This window comes from Anas platyrhynchos, chromosome 1 (assembly GCF_047663525.1).
Source record: "Anas platyrhynchos isolate ZD024472 breed Pekin duck chromosome 1, IASCAAS_PekinDuck_T2T, whole genome shotgun sequence".
Classification (NCBI taxonomy): Eukaryota; Metazoa; Chordata; class Aves; order Anseriformes; family Anatidae; genus Anas; species Anas platyrhynchos.
In genome coordinates, this window is record NC_092587.1 from 148,754,423 (window position 1) to 148,769,676 (window position 15,254).

A 15,254-nucleotide genomic window follows, 5' to 3' on the forward strand; every position below is an offset into this window, starting at 1 on the left:
AGTGATTTACTGACAGTCATAGTATCTAAGAGAGGAGTTTTGCATTCAAAAGCAAAAGAGTTTTATAAGTAAATCACTCTTTTCCCCAAGTATTCTTCCTTAACTTGATTATATAAGTTTTCAAAAGGTGTGGATTGACATATGGTGTTATAAGATCATTGTTCTAAGCCTATTTTGTGATTTGAGGGTAGATGTCCTTCCAACTATGAGAATTCTTACTCTCATGAGTCTAGTGGGTAGGCAGTAAGAGTAGAAAAAACCAAAAGTAATTATTATACATGTTTGAAAATCAGTGTTTGTAAATTTTGTATAGATAAACTTCAAAGAGTATAAGCACATGTATGCTTTAACATGTCTGTTCCCCATGACCAAGCTAAAAACATACTCCAAATCATAACTAGTGTTGCTTGCTTTAACAAAATGTGTTCTAGCTAAAGAGGAGTCATCAGACTAATTGTCTCATTTAACTGTATATTTAGGAGTATCCTTCCTTGTTCTTGACAAATGTTTTACTGAATACATTTAAGGAATACTCTATTCTGGACTGCTCCAGACTATAAGTTCCTCTACATTTAGGCAGCAAAAATGAAATTTATAATAGATACTGGCAGATTACATTTACCTTTTTTTTTTTTTTTTTTTTTTTTTTTTTTAATTCTTTTAGGAAAAATAAGGGCAGTAAGATTGTTTGAAATACCTTCAAATGGCATCACATAAATTGAAAGCTCTTTGACTCTCTCCAGCATCAAATGATTCAGATGCTATTAACAGAATGGAAGCTATTCTTAATCCATGTTCAATCTAATGGTAGCTATTTCTGTGATTTATTGCTTTATCATGTTTGCACATCCTTGAAGTCTCATCTTTCAAATCTTTCAAACTTTTTTTTTTTTGAACTGTTGCATAGCTATGTAATGTGAATTATTTGTATGCAAAAAAATGGTGTTTTATACGCTGACACAAACCTATATCCTTGCTCTTACAGTGCAACCTGTATGGATTCATGGGGTCATGAATGAACAACCAATCGTAATTTGACCCAAAAGTCTTTTCTTCCATATAATTTTATGACTATGACCTACCACTACTTAGAAGAAATGTATTTGACATCTCTATTCTTCAGCTTTACCTGCCATTTTGTGTAAGTAATTTTAGTCCTGTGGTTTTTGTTCCCATATGGTAACATAATGGTAAGAAAACAGATATCTGGGATTTCAAACAGCAATTAACTGCCATACTTTACTTAAATATATTCCTCATCCTGATACTGAGAGATTATTCTTATTGTTGGCAAGTTGAGACTATCAATATAATGAAAATGCTGAAACATCAATCAGTGAAAGGTATGAAAGAATCACAGTACAAAAAAAAAAAAAAAAAAAAAGAGAGAGAGAATGGAAAGTACTTCTGTCTTGATTGAATTTAAAAGAAAATTATTAACTTAAATGACAAGAGGCTTAATCAGTTCTGTTTTAAGTTTAGATGTTATCCCAACAGTTCTGTCTGGGTGATGGTTAAGACACTTTCTAGATGTCTGTGGCAGGTGGGTCTCCTGTGTATGACTCACCAAATACAGGATGCAATTACACAGACCTCATTGATCTGTGGCCAGTAGGTGTGGCAATACCTTGAAAGCAGTCCTTACAAAATAGTCATTCTTGGCCTCCTCCTATCTCCGTGCCTGTTCTCCGTCACAGGAGGCTGCAGCATATTTGTACTGTTGTGATACGTGCAAGCATAAGAAGTAGAATTCAGACTAACTACTTTTAGATGCCTGTGATATACATTACCACTTCCAAGGCTTCCTTTCAGTAAATGCAGAGTAATGAAGATCTTCCACAGTCATCTCAGCAGGCCAAATGATCAGTATGCTAGAGACTCCTGTTTCTCTCCACCGACTATGAAAGGTGACAAGACAACTAGTTTAAATATCAGAGTAGACAAGTCTCTGCACTGTAGACCTGTGTACAACAACATGAATATTAACAAGCCTTGAAGTTGCATGCATTATTGATGTTACTTTATTAACACATTTACATTGTGTCACAATATTGATACATTGACAATTAACTCATTTACAGACAGTTGTGGACACAGCCTTAATATTCTGGGTGATTTAGATTAGAAAAACAAAACAAAACAAACAAACAAACCAATCAGCACAATTCCTGGATGAGAAACATAGAATCTACATAAACCTATAGTATAGCAGATAAATCCAAGGAGAAAAAAACACAGAGAATGAAATTAATATACAACTTAAAATAGTAATGAGAAATAGTAATGAGGTGTGATTATCTTGGATTTATGCATTCTTTTCAACTGATTGTGGACTGAATTTTTACCTGCCTTAGATAGCTTCAGTTTAACTTTTTTTTTTTTTTTTTTTTTTAGTCATTTTTCTAGTCTTATGTTTGAATGCTTATTTGGATGCTATTTTGGAGTTTGAACAAGAGGAAGTGAGAAAATTGTGTCAGGTTCTACCTTTCCTGACATATATTCCAGGAAAACAACAGCAATGTGATGCATTGTTGCAATTAAAAAAAAATAAATTACTGATTTTGTTGTGGTTATTGCTGATTCTGTAGAACAATGGGAATCCCATAGCTTTCTAGTCTGCCCTTAATTTCTTCTGGTTGCTTCTACTGCAGTTGGACAGAGAAGGCAGGGCAGAGAAAATGAGTAGTTACTTAGTCTTTCAGAAATAGATTTTGTTAGGCAACAAAAGCAGCTGTAGCTCTGGGATTTTCTGAAGTATGTTTCTGTAGTGGGTTTACCTGGCAAGGTTTTGGTAACAGGGGGCCATAGGGGTGGTTTCTGTGAGAAGGATCTAGAAGCTGCCCCATGTTTGGTAAGGGCCCCATTGTTTTCCAGAGCCAATAAGTGATGTTGTTTTGCGCCTCTGTGAGAGCATATTTAAGACAGGGAAAAAAAACGTTGCGCCACACAGCAGCTGGGAGAGTAAGAGGAGTGAGGAATGGCCTTGCAGGCACCAAGGTCAGTGCAGAAGGAGGGGGAGAAGTGCTCCAGGCGCCAGAGCAGAAGTCCCCTGCGGCCTGTGGTGAGGACCATGGTGAAGCAGGATGTCCCCCTGCAGCCCATGGAGTACCACGGTGGAGCAGGGTTCCATGCTGCAGCCCGTGGAGGAGACCACGGTGGAGCAGGTGGCCCTGCACCGACGGAGGCTGCCACCTGTGGAAGACCCTTGCTGGAGCAGATTCCGGGCCGGACCTGTAGCCCGTTGAGAGGAGACCATGCAGGAGCAGGTGACCTGGCAGGAGCTGCTGTCCGTGGGGGATCCAGGTTGGAGCAGTTTGCTCCTGAGGGATGGACCCCGTGGTACGGACCCATATCTGGAGCAGTTCTGGAAGAGCTGCTGCCTGTGGGAAGCTCATGCCAGATCAGTTCATCAAGGGCTGTATCCCGTGGGTGGGACCCCACAGCACAGGGGACGAGAGTGACCGAGAAGGAGCGGCAGAGAAGAAGCGCTGTAGACTGACCATAACCCCCATTTCCCCGTTCCCCTGCGCCACTCGGGGGGAGGAGGTGGAAGAGGGTGGATGGGGAGGGGGAGGTGCTTTTGGTTTCTTTCCTTTGTTTCTCACTTCTCTAGCTTGTTAGTAATAAGCAATAAATCTTACTGTCTCCTTATGCTGAGTCTGTTTTGCCTGTTACAATAATTACTGCGTGATTTTCTCATCCTTATCTCAACCTTTGAGCCCTTTTCACATATTTTCTCCCCATTCCTCTTTGAGGAGGGGGAGTGAGAGAGCGGCTGTGGTGGAGCTCGGCTGCCCACTGGAGCGGAACCACTACAGGTTCCTCCAAACAATTCAGTGGATGTTTTTCTGTACTCCACTTCGCTTCACCCACTCCAACCTGCCTATCCGCCAATTTGCTTGCATTTGTTTGTCATGGCATGCTAAGGTTTTCCACTTTATCTCTTCACTGGCGTTTCTGTTTTCTCTATTCCCCTTCCTCCTTCCCCCCTCCAGTATCTTGGTTGTATGCTGATATATACACAAGAAAAAGACACAGCTTCTAACATCTCAGCAGAGATGTCAGCAACTGCTGAGGAAAAGAAATTCATAGCTGTGGAGGCTTCCAAAATCTGGTCATTGCTTTTTAAGAAGTTTAGTGTGTTATTTTTTTATTTTATTTTATTTTATTTTTTTTGAGATGTAGAATATATTCTGGACAGCTATCAGGACCACCTTCTAGTTCTGGAAAAGAACGACTACAGATTTTTTTACATCTAAAACTGAAAGAAAAAGATGCTAGTTTAGCTTCTCAGCAATATATGCCTCTCTCCAATAGATTATGTTGCTCACCTTCATAAGATTACTACTGTGATGGTAACTGGTATAAGAAAATTATTATTATTACTGTTTTCTGAAATCAGACTAAAGAAAAGAATGGACTAAAGAAAGAATGTTTCAGGAAAAAAGAGAATAGGAAGCTAGGGAGCTTTCAAAGAAATAACTATTTATCATGAGTGAAATCTGCTTTGTTTTCCTATGACCACTTTCCTCTCATCCCATGTTTTCTCTAATCACTGGTTAATCACTAATTAAAGATCAATTAATTTCAATTCTATCACTAATTTCAGTTACTAATCAATTAATTGTAATTAATTGAAATTCCTGTTATTTATTTCCCAGATGACACACAGGAACATATCGAGTAGTTTCCAAAGAACTATACTGAAACTATTTTAACTACTTTTTTAGTGTTTTTATCATTATTATTTATTATTTTTTTTTATTTATTTATTTATTTATTTTTCACATTATACTAGTAACAGAGTGGAGTTTTTTTTTTTTTTTTCTTTGAGAGTTCAGAATTTCTAAGTAGGTAGCAGAAGTAGGTAGAACAAGACAGGTAATTCTCTAGGTGGGCTGAAATGACACTTTCCCTCCTATAATATTAACATAATTAGTATGTAATTATAATATTTCTTTCTAGTGGAGCAAATGAAGCAATGGTTCATGTAGAACAGAGAAAGTGATTCTATAGTTCAAATGATGCTGCTGTGTATTTCTGTACTAAAAATTCATTATCTGTTCTTGCTAAAATGTTGTTGCTTCATTAGCAAAAAATCTTGAAATGTACAAGTAATGCTTGCTTTTTGAAATATGTGTGCTCAAAAACAATTGCAATTAACTGGAACGTGCAATCTGTCCAGTTACATGATTACTGCTGAATATCTAGTTGATTTTATGCACACAGTTATAAATAATTCAACAGATTTATTAATTTTCAGGTTTTAAGTTTATATTTCTGGAGGAAAGTGATTGTGTGGTAATAATGCTATGGGAGCTATGAGGGTATTACTGATGTGCCCAAAGCCTGTCCATGTTTTTTAACTGTACCAGTTGATCTATGAAAACAAAGCAGATTTCACTCATGATAAATAGTTATTTCTTTGAAAGCTCCCTAGCCTTAGATGGAAAATCTCACAACCTCTGCTCCCCCAGCCCTCCCATCACCTGCCCCTCCTCCCTTGAGCTAATAACTACCAAGGCAAACATATAAGATGGCAGAAATCTCATGTCATAGACTGGAATCTTGATGTAGCATGTGCTTTTAGTGTAGCATGTGCTTGATGTGCTACATCAAGCAAGTAGAGACAGACACAGAACCAGACATTGTATTCTACTTGCAAACATTGAAGGGCAAGCAGGCGATCAGGCCCAGCCAGCATGGGTTTATGGAAGGCAGGTCCTGCTTGACGAACCTGATCTCCTTCTACGACAAAGTGACGCGCTGGGTGGACAAGGGAAAGGCTGTGGATGTGGTCTACCTTGACTTCAGCAAGGCTTTTGACACCGTCTCCCACAGCATTCTCCTCAAGAAGGCTGCTCTTGGCTTGGACTGGCGCACGCTTCGTTGGGTTAGAAACTGGCTGGATAGCCGGGCCCAAAGAGTTGTGGTAAATGGAGCCAAGTCCAGTTGGAGGCCAGTCACTAGTGGCGTCCCCCAGGGCTCGGTGCTGGGGCCGGTCCTCTTTAACATCTTCATCAATGATCTGGATGACGGCACTGAGTGCACCCTCAGTAAGTTTGCAGATGACACCAAGCTAGGTGCATGTGTCGATCTGCTCGAGGGTAGGAAGGCTCTGCAGGAGGATCTGGATAGGCTGCACCGATGGGCTGAGGTCAACTGTATGAAATTCAACAAGGCCAAGTGCCGGGTCCTGCACCTGGGGCGCAATAACCCCAAGCAGAACTACAGGCTGGGAGAGGAATGGTTGGAGAGCTGCCAGGCAGAGAAGGACCTGGGAGTGATGGTCGACAGTCGGCTGAATATGAGCCAGCAGTGTGCTCAGGTGGCCAAGAAGGCCAACGGCATCCTGGCTTGTATCAGAAACACTGTGACCAGCAGGGCTAGGGAGGTGATCGTCCCCCTGTACTCGGCTCTGGTGAGGCCGCACCTCGAGTACTGTGTTCAGTTTTGGGCCCCTCGCTACAAGAAGGACATCAAGGTGCTTGAGCGGGTCCAAAGAAGGGCGACGAAGCTGGTGAGGGGCCTGGAGAGCAAGTCCTATGAGGAGCGGCTGAAGGAGCTGGGCTTGTTCAGCCTGGAGAAGAGGAGGCTCAGGGGCGACCTTATCGCTCTCTACAGATACCTTAAAGGAGGCTGTAGTGAGGTGGGGGTTGGCCTGTTCTCCCACGTGCCTGGTGACAGGACGAGGGGGAATGGGCTAAAGTTGCGCCAGGGGAGTTTTAGGTTAGATGTTAGGAAGAACTTCTTTACTGAAAGGGTTGTTAGGCACCGGAACGGGCTGCCCAGGGAGGTGGTGGAGTCACCATCCCTGGAAGTCTTCAAAAGACGTTTAGATGTAGAGCTTAGGGATATGGTTTAGTGGGGACTGTTAGTGTTAGGTTAGAGGTTGGACTCGATGATCTTGAGGTCTCTTCCAACCTAGAAATTCTGTGATTCTGTGATCTATGAGAGCAAAGTAAGCTACAATTTTTATTTTGCCTATTGAATTACCTGCCAGTTTTGCTGAAGAAACTGGGGAAAAAGAGTTCCTCCTTCCTTTTACTTGTTTCAGGGTTGACCTTATAGATAACAGTCTATATGAGGGATGTTTAAGTAGACCATCTATATCTTCTCTCCTGTGATTATAAACAACCAGTCCAGGTAACTACTTCAGATGTAGACATCCACTGTATAGATGTCCAATTAAATGAATTCTGAATCTATTGCTTTCACCCTCCTAGCACTCTCTTCAAGTTTATGGTGGGGAGAAGTATGAGCTGCAGCTCCTAGAGTTTCCGTCAAGGAGTTTCTGAGAATCACAGAGCTTCCTGATTCCTATCCCTCCTTCCCTGGACAGTGGAGAAATGCTAGAAGTTGCAGGTAGGAAGAAATGTACTGGCAGCTTGTGGGAGTGTGAGATGAGTATGTGCTGAAGGGGTGTGCCAGCAGTGTAATGGAAGAAAATCTGAAGAGTGGGAGTCTGTGTGAAAAGAAAGGGGTGAACAAAAACTAGAGCAGGAAAATGTATGCTTAAATTAGAATGGTAGCTGAAAAGATATGGGGTGAAAATGTATTAAGAAGTACTATGGATAAATGATTCATCACAGGAAAACAGGAGTTGTACAAGAAGACTTAAAAAAAAGAGTTGAAGGGAAGTTTTGAAAGGGGAGAAAAAGTTGACTAGCATACAGACTAAATTCCACATAAGAAATGATTAAGCAAATTAGTACTTATCAAGCTCAGAAAAAAAAAGTGACTTAGGGGACATATGAAAGAAGTCTATAAATGTTAAGGACAAAATTGATTAAATTAATTCTTCCCCTCTTCCAAGAAGATATATTAAACTTCAATTAAATTAGTAACATTTGGACTCCAAAAGGGAAAAAAATAAAAAAGGAAATTTATGAGATTTGTTGTCCTTGAAAGTAAAAGCCTATCCATATAATGACATTTACGAATCAGAAACCAGAAACAATTCAGCATATCCACTGAACTGAAAATCTTTGGATGCTGAGAAAATTCTAGAAGCATTGTGTATGCATCATTTGTTTGTATTTCTCCTTATTTCCTTATTTATTTGCTTATGGCTGTTGCCAGAGGAAGCATGCTGAGCTACATGATCCTTACGCAGCATGGCTGCTTTGTTTTCTAAGTAGCAAAGAAAAAGAGGAGAAAAAAAAAAAAAAAAAGAAGAGTACACTACCATATTTCAGGAAACATTATGGAGGCAATATTTAGGTGATAAGTTTTTTAGGCATATACACTTAAGAAATATATTCTTAGGAATTACTATTTTAAAGCAAGTCTTGTTAAGTACATCTGTCTATGGAAACAATTTCCAAATCTATTTCTAGTCAGTCTCTAACTAATGGTACAGATGTAATGGTACAGTCTGAGATGCCTTGTTTGGAAGATATTATATATATAAAATATATATTTATTATATATATATATATAATATATATATATATTATATATATAAATATATATAAATAAATTTATATAATATATAATATATAATATATAATATATAATAATATATATTTATTATATATTATATTATGTTATATATATAATATATTATATATATTATATTATATTATTTATATATATTATATATATATAATATCTTCCAAACAAGGCATCTCAGACTGTACCATTACATCTGTACCATTATATATATATATATATATATATATATATATATATATATATATACATATATAATATATATAATAATAAAATACCCTTCTTAATAATACTCTATTTCATTTAACCTAACTTGAAGAGATTTGTCTGAAGCCTGTATTCACGTCAGGGAAATTGGGTTTGTGCCAATTAACTGAGGCTGTCGTACTATGGCTTATCTCAGACAAAGCCTTCCAAAACTGCCATGTCATAAAAAGGCCACAGGCCTTGCAGCTCTTTTGTAAGGCCTTCCATCAAACCATGCTTATGGAGAACCAAAAGCTGGGATCCTAGAAAAAGCAGTAGGGGTCTTAGCAATATGTGTCGTGCTTGTCAGTGCAATGAAAGACACATCAAACATCTGCTTCCTTTAATTTATTGATACTGATAGGTGCATTTTAAATGAATTAGTACTCAGGAAAAGTGATGAATAGCTTAAGAAGTATGATATGTACATAATAGAAGTACCGTGCTCAGGTAGTCATGAAATAGCTGTACAGGAAGCAGCCTAATCTTCCTTATTAATGTCTGAAAGGATGGTGACATCCATCAAATAAAGTATAATTGTCTTTCTCTAATATAAGTGACTATTACAATTATCTTGATATAATGGATTCAGAAATATCTTAAATCAGCCAGATTAATAAACAAACAAGCTCAGCATAGTGGCCATCCAAGAGGTCAAATCAGGTTGCCCTGAGGTTAATTGGAGTTTTTCTGCTGAATTAAATTAGGCAAGTGTTCAGCAGGAAATGCTTGAATAGCTTTCTTTCAGTGAATGTAAGCCTTAGTTTCATGTTATGTCCAAAGCACAGTTTTTCTTCTGGCTTTAATCAATAAACCAAACATCAGTCCTTTTCTTATCTATGTATATAGCCGTATATACTGTCCATCAATAATTAAAACATCTATTACTGAAAAGAAATTAGACTTCCATACTATTTTTAATTCCAATTTTGTGTTTGAGTTAAGGAAATGAGGGAAGGAAGAGAGAGAGAAATGGTGAAAGGGAGAAGAGGAAGAAAGAAGGAAAGAGAACAAAACAGTAATATTTTCTTTAAAATCTTGTTCCTAAACTCATATTTAACCATGTCAATGAAAGCAACCCAAAGCTACTTAAAAATGATATCAATGATTGAACTGTAGACATTTAACTCCAAGAAACTGAGCCTAACTTCTAGCAATCGAATATGATAATTTTTGTAAAATCTGTGCAAACAGAAGATTTTTTCATCATGTTTCTTTCATTCTATTCACTTATATCATATATATATGTGAATGTGTGTATGTGTGTATATACATATAATAAAGAAAGGGAGCTCAAAATCTTGAACAGGAGAAGATAATGTCATTCAAATTAAGTATAAAACTTCAGTGTTTTTATGAGTTTTATTTTTGGTATCGAGTATAAACTTTACCTTAACACTAAATCTTTTGGTGGTTTTTTGGGTGACATTTCTGATTTTAATTTCCATTTTCTAGAAAGCATTCTCTTTTGCTATCAAAATTAATATAAAGCACAGATAAAATAAATATTAATTTAGGAAAAAAAAGTACCTCACAATAAAACAAAAGGGAATCCAGTTTTATTTTTTGTAGTAATTTACTGATTTTGTCTCTTTTAAGTAGTGACACTTTTACTTACTGATAACTATGACTTAAAAGACTCAGAAGTTCAGAAAAAAAACCACCCAAAATCAGATTTTAATTTAAATGTTATTTGATTGCTTTTCATCTAGACCTGAGCAGACTGGAATTTTCCTTTTCTTTTCTTTCTTTGTAGAGATGACAATTCATTAAAAACATAGCCTTGTGTAGAGACAGAGAAGCTTTGTCAAAAACAAAGACCGGCTTAAGAGACTGCTATTAAAACATTTTTCAGCAATACAGTAGCATACTCCATCAAATTGCATTTTGGAAGTGACATCCCTTCCCCTCTTAAGTAACACAGTTTAAGGTTCCCATCCTCCCCCTTTCTTTCTTTCACTCCCCTTTATTTCCAGGTTCATTCTCTTTTTCTCTTTTCTAATTTGCATAGCTAAGATTTGACTCTTTAAGTAACACAAACACTTGGGTCTTTGGGGATTAGAAGGTTTTCTTTTAATTATTTCCACTTATATAATAAATAAACTGGAAAAAAGAAAAAAAAAAAGAAAAAAGAAGAAGAAGCTAGGTCTTCAGTTCATTAAAAAAAAAAAAAAAAAAAAAAAAAAAAAGGACAGACTTTCACCCCTACCAAGTTTTGAATTTTCCTGGGAAAGGAAAGACATTTCTTTGCCTGCTCAATTCTAGATTTTTTTTTTCCTTTTTTTTTTTTTTTTTCTTCTTTTTTTTTCTGCCCTAAACTGAATAAAAACTTACAGAAGTTGCTACTTATGTATTTTTTAGTACCTTATAAGCTTCCAGAAGGTTTGAAATAACTTATTTGTGTATTTTAAATAATTGTCTTTCCTAGCTCTACTGCCTCCACCCTAGTTTGGGGAAAACAAAGGGTGGAGGGTGAGAGGGGAGAAGGAAGATGGCGAGAATAATGAAAATGAACATGTAAGTATGTGTATATATGGCTATAGTTATGTAGCTACATACATACTTATATATTATACATATTAATATATATATATATTATATTTATTTAAATATTTCATAAATAATTCATAAATAAATACATATACACACCATGTTAAGGTCTGAGATGTAGTAATTTGGAAAAAATAAAAACCAACCAAAACAACAACAACAAACACAAAAAATGTGAATACCTACCCAGAACAGCAGTGAGACTTTTTTAGTGCTTTTGTTGCTCCTTTTCTCTCTTTTCACCTTTTTGTTGCCTTTTGTTGCCTTTTTTTCTCTTTTCACTGCTCCCTCCTCTCACATCCACTAGTGTCTTCTGCTTACTGCCAAAATAAGCTGGGACTTTTCTTCTTGACTGGCAGGTGCCAGAGGGGTTGAGGACCTGTACAGTCCTTTGACAGTGTTTTGCCTCGCCCTAACTGTAGCCCTGTGCAGTGCTCTGCCTTTGAGGACTTAATGGAGAAGACTAATGGAATCCTTGGTTAGTAGGGAATTCTTCCATGTGGAAAGGGAGAAAGGACAAGAAGGAGAAAAGGTTATAAAGTCCCTGGAAATTCAAAGGAAGGAAAGAGTAATCCAATCTTTCTCATAGTGTGAGTAATACTCTGTATTTTTCAGTAAGGAATGTTGCCGCTGGCAAAATAATTAAAGGGAGGAAATCTCTTACAATCCTGCTTTTTGTTTCCTATCTAAGCAGCACTAAGAGTATCATGGAACCAATATAGGATGTGACCTAGGAAGTTGAGAGGAAGGAAGGGAAGTTTCTTTAGTTACAAACTAGTGTCATCTTTACATTGTGAAAAGAGGGTTAAGAAGAAGGCAAAGAAGTGTGTGATTAAGTGCAGCAGACTTGAACTGATATAACACAATTGTAGTCTATGAGTAGCAACAGCCATTAAAACTGTTTCAGACTCTTAACAGCTGCAGCCCCAAAATTTTTTTAACACACTTTTCCAATTGGCCACTAAGTGAGGTTATACAGCATCTTCAGAGGAGAACAGCTCTCTCTCCATGTTCCTAGAATCCAGGGCTCAGGAATATTCAGGCAGAAGGGGAGAAAAGGAGTTATGTCCGGAAGGGGAGTGGTCCAGGGCATTTTTTTTGTTACTGTACTTGTTCAGGAAATATTGCATTTCAAGTTGTAAAAAAAAAAAAAAAAACACAACACTATATGAGATAAATATTGCTAGATGTAACTTTTACTAGGTGAACTGTTGAAATTAAAAGAAAATCTTCCTAGTCTCCATCTCTCTAATACAGTATAAACAACTGTCATTTCCCTATTATGTGTTTTTCTCACTTGAGTGCTTCACAACCTCCCTTAATTATGCTATATGTGATAGTGTTTCACCATGTCACCTATTCACCTGAGTACTGTGTTTCTACTCTCACACACCTCACACCTATCTCACACAGTTGTCACTGTCTTCAGACCACCCAGGTTGCTCCACAGCTGACACACAGGTATCCTTCACTTAGAATATTTGGGACTCATTGTTTAATGGATTGATCAGTTGATAGATAACTCAGTAAATGATTTATAAGCACTTACACAATGCAAAGGGGCAGCTCAACTTTTTGCTCCAAAGTCATCAACTGTTGCCCATCATGGTGTGACTAACAGGTGTTAGTGGAAATATGTCTGCTGTCTAATTAAGTTTTCTGCATTTGGAGGTAGGATTGGAGAGCCAGGCATCCATTTTTGTTGTGCCATTTACTTCTCTTTTGGGGGAGGCACCATTTGTCTGCCTAGTCAGACTCTTTTGCAGTGTGGAAGCCAGGAGTTTGGTGATTATCCTGCAAAACCCCCATGGCTCTTACATGTTTTAGTATCCAGTTTTATCTTCAGATGTACAGTGAAGGGTGATGTTCTTGTTTTATTTCAATAAAGGTTTGAAATAGAAGTACAAAACTGTAATTATTAATGCTATAACTAGTCTGACACAGAATATTTTCACTTTTCATCTCATCTGACAGTGAGAAACACAAGCAGTCCTTATTGGGAAAGGCTGGATGCAGAGGAAATCTGTATTCCTTCAGGTCACTATTCCCAGCTACAAAAATACATGAGCAGTTGCAGTTCACTTTCAAGAAGCATTATGGAGCTAATGGCTTTTCTTTTAGTTTGCTCTCCAAAAAACAGTTTTTACTGGAAGGACGGTGGTGACACACTTCAGATCTGTGTGATACCTCACTAATACCTTGCACAAGCATTTTTATAGAATCATAGAGTATTCTGAGTTGGGAGTGACACACAAGGATCATCAAGTTCCTGCCTCTATACAGGACTACCCAAAAATCAGCCTGTATATCTAAGAGCATTGTCCAAACGCTTCTTGAATTCCACTAGGCTTGGTGCCATAACCACTTCCCTAGGGAGCCTGTTCCAGTGTCTAACCACCCCCTCAATAAAAAAAATAAATCATAACATACAAGCTGAACTTCCCCTGTTGAATCTTCACCCCATTCCCTTGGATCTTATTTCCAGTCATCAGAAACTAGAGTTCAGCACCTGTCCCTCCACTCCCCTTGTCAGGAAGCTGTAGGCTGTGTTGAGGTTGCCCCTCGTTCTTCTCTTCTCTAGGCTGAACAAACCAAGCAACCTCATCTACTCCTCATTCATCTAGCCCTCTAGACCCTTCACCATCTTTGTAGCTGTCTTTTGGACACTCTATAGTAGTTTTATGTCTTTCTTAAATTGTGGTACCCAAAATTGCACACAGTACTTGAGGTGAGGCTGCACCAGCAAAGAGCAGTGCTGGACAATCACTTCCCTTGACTGTCTTGCAATTACATGCTTGATGCATCCCAGGATACGGTTGGCCCTCCTGTCTGCCAAGGCACACTGCTGGCTCATATTCAACTTGCTGTTGACCAGAACCCCCAGATCCCTTTCTGTGGTGCTGCCCTCCAGGGTCTTGTCCCCCAGTCTGCACGTACAGTCAGGGTTTCCCTTTCCCATGTGCAGAACCTGGCTCTTGCTCTTGTTAAACTTTGTATAGTTGGTGGTACAAACTTATTGACTGTAGCTTTAAGTCCTGCATCTAGCCCTTTTATGAAAACATTAAAGGCCCTAAAATTGAATTCTTTTTTTTTTTTTTTTTTTTTTTTTTTTCCAGAAGCATGCCAGTATGCTAACATCCCTGTTGCAAAATGGCTTCCTCTGTTTCACCTTCTTTGACAACATTGAATGGGTTTCTATCAATGGCCATCTTTTACCTGATCATTTATAATTTGCTGAAGATGATTGGCAGATATTGGAAACAATGCTAGGACAAGGTTTGTGTGGACATAACATCTTTCTTTAATACCTCTTCTTATGATAGTAGCTGCTTAACAGAGAAGATAGGTAGTGTCTGGAGATCAGATTGTTTTCACAAGTATATATTCATTATTGGGATAAAATCTCATCAAACAAAGCAAAATAAAAGAAAAAAAGAATATCGTAGCCATGGGTAGAAGGTCAAAAATGTTTCTGAACCCAATAAATGCTGATGAGAACTTACGGTACACATCTGTTTTCAGAATACAAGGTGAAGAAATGCATGCTGAGTTATTGACAGACACAAGGCTTTGCCTTTCTCAACAGAGTTCAGATTCTGTAAGATTTCTTGAGGAAGATAAATAGCTTTCTCCCAGTTTTTTCTGTGGGATATTACTAAAGATGAATCTTCCAACACTTCTGTGGAGCAATGGATTAAAAAGTGGGGGGAGTCCTTTTAGCTTTTTCAAATAAGTTTTGTTAATTACATTACATACTAATATTATATAATGTTTATTTTATATTATATTATAAAATTACAGTATTCTGTACATAGAACGAACATAACCATGTAACAGATAAACATCCAATCTAGAAATATAATGATATAAATTCTAATAATTAAATATTAATTATTTTAAAAATGAATAATTATCTGATAATGGCAATTATCTTTGCTGAAAATTTGTTTTTAAGGATTAAGCTATAAGAGCAGTTTCCAAATTTTCTGTACGAAGGAATTGAA